Source organism: Arachis ipaensis, chromosome B04 (genome assembly GCF_000816755.2).
Source record: "Arachis ipaensis cultivar K30076 chromosome B04, Araip1.1, whole genome shotgun sequence".
Taxonomy (NCBI): Eukaryota; Viridiplantae; Streptophyta; class Magnoliopsida; order Fabales; family Fabaceae; genus Arachis; species Arachis ipaensis.
In genome coordinates, this window is record NC_029788.2 from 17,034,291 (window position 1) to 17,036,830 (window position 2,540).

The window sequence follows — 2,540 nt, forward strand, 5'->3', positions numbered from 1 at the left end:
AATTTAAATAAATATTATAAATTTTAATATTTGTCATTCTAACTTCTTTTTTACATATTTTACAGGAAATATATTCAAATTTTTATATAAAATAATCATGAAAAATTAAAGAATTGATGCATTTTTTAAGAAGAAGGCTAATATTTAAGAAGGAAAACATATAACTTTTACAATATCAATACATGTAGATAGTTTTTCTACTTTAATGAATCACGAAAAAAGTGAGATACAACCTCCAAAAGTTCAAAGAGTTGCATCTGATGAGTTTGACCTTAATTCTTTGGAACAAAACCCTGAAAAACGGCTTTAAATTTGGCAATATCACCCAAATCAGAGAGATGAGGTTAGACGAGCTTATCTTAAACAAAGTCCATATCAAAAGCATCTTGACAATTATCTTCTATCTGGCCCCCCAACATTTTGTTTCAAGCTCCGCCACTGTCTCAAAGCATTTAACTATATAAATCGAATTAGATAAATTCGATTTTCACGTTATAGTAATAAATTGAATTGGGTTGTATTGATTTACATAGAAATATTGTGTTAACTATAAATCGAATTGAACATAGTCGATTAAGAATAAATCGAATGAGGTATATTCAATATTTGATTTACATGAATCAATATTAAAACTGAGTAAGCCAATTTGATTTACATGATGGATGTAAATTGAAAGAGACAAATTCGATTTATAAATATGGTGGTTAAGGTAAATCGAATCAAACAACGTCAATTTAGTACGCATGGAGTCATATATATAAATCGAATTTATAGTATGACAGGAACGTATTGGAGGGATAATATTTTACTTGATAAAAATATTGGAGAGATATATTTTACTCCTATTAACTATACTATATTATCACATTGACAATTTGCAGATGATACTATCTTATTTTGTCCTCTAGAGACAGCGACAATTGTGAATTATAAGAGGTTGTTGCGATGTTTTAAGCTGATGTCTGGACTGAGCATCAATTTTGATAAGTCGAACTGATTTCCGTGAATTGTGAGCAGGAGTGGGTAGATCATGTGTGTGGTCTATTGGGGTGCAATCAAGCTGTTTTACCTGTGAGGTACCTAGGGATTTCGTTAGGAGCAAATCCACGCCTGGTGAAGACTTGGAAACCAATCATAGATAAGGTGGAAGAGAAACTCAGCTTATGGAAAGCAAAGATTCTAAACAAAGCAGAGGAGCTTTATGTGGTGTAAGGAGGATGGTAACTATGATATCCCTCTAGTTAAGTGGGAGGTGGTATAGGCACCGAAAAAGGCAGTGGGTTTGGAAGTTGGGGATGCAGTTCTTAGAAACACATCACTTTTGTTTAAGTGGTGGTGGCGGGTTTCAAAGGAGGACTGCCCATTGTAAAAGAAGATTATTTGCTCCTGTAACAATTTGAATCCTAATGAAATGCTAGCAAATCAGACTTTACCGGTAAAAGGAGGACCCTGGAAAGATATCTGTCAGTTGAATATAAAAGAGCAAAGGATGAAGGAAAAAATGGTTAGTGGTTTGGCGATGGAAGTAGTGAATGGAAGTAGAACTCTTTTCTGGGAAGATAATTGGGTTCAAGGTAGCCCCCTAAAAGCGAGTTTTCCAAGGCTCTTCTCTATTTCAAACCAGCAGGGATCTGTGATTAGGGATTGTGAATTTTGGGACGGGTTACATTGGATATAGAATTTTCAGTGGAGGAAAGTGTTGTTCCAATAAGAGTTGGAACTTGTTCATCAACTTCATGAGAGGTTAAGGCCAGTGAAGCTATCAACTGGTAGAGAGCATAATGTTGTTTGGAAATTTGATCATAAAAGTGTGTTTTCTACTAACTCTTTTTTGCAGGTACTACAATTGGAGACTCTATCGGACGAGATTACGAGCTATAATTTCACAAGTTCTATTTGGAGACAGGTGGTGCCTCCAAGAATAGAGATTTTTGGATGGTTTGTGCTAGTTGGTAGAGTTAATATTAAAGAAATGTTAAGTAGACTAGACGTTGTTTTTAATAGTGATAATATATGTGTACTGTGTAAAAAGGAGATAGAATCTGTACAGCATTTATTTCTATTTTGTGAGTACACATGGCAGGTTTGGTGCGCTTGGTTGAGGGCTTTGGATAGAGCTTGGACTATTCCTGGAACCATTAAAGAACTATTTGAGAGTTGGACTGGTATGTACAATCGAAAAGAAGCGCAGAAGACATGGCTGACTGGGTTCGTTGCAGTGATTTGGAACATCTGGTTGGAACGCAATGTCAGAATTTCCACTAATAAAGAAACATGTGTTGATATCATACAGAAAAGGACGTTTTTGAGCTACAAAGAATGGACTGGTAGTGATCCTTTTGGATGTTGATGGCAATGCCGGAGATGACAGAAGATTCATAACTTTTGTATGTAGGTTTAGTTAATGTATGTGTGTCTACGCTCCACTCTAATGTGTTGAGCTTTCTTTGTTTCAAAACAAATTATACTTTATTATATACTATATTTTAAAAATTTTGGATATTGTATTTTATTGTTGATAAAAATTTTGGAGCATAGTT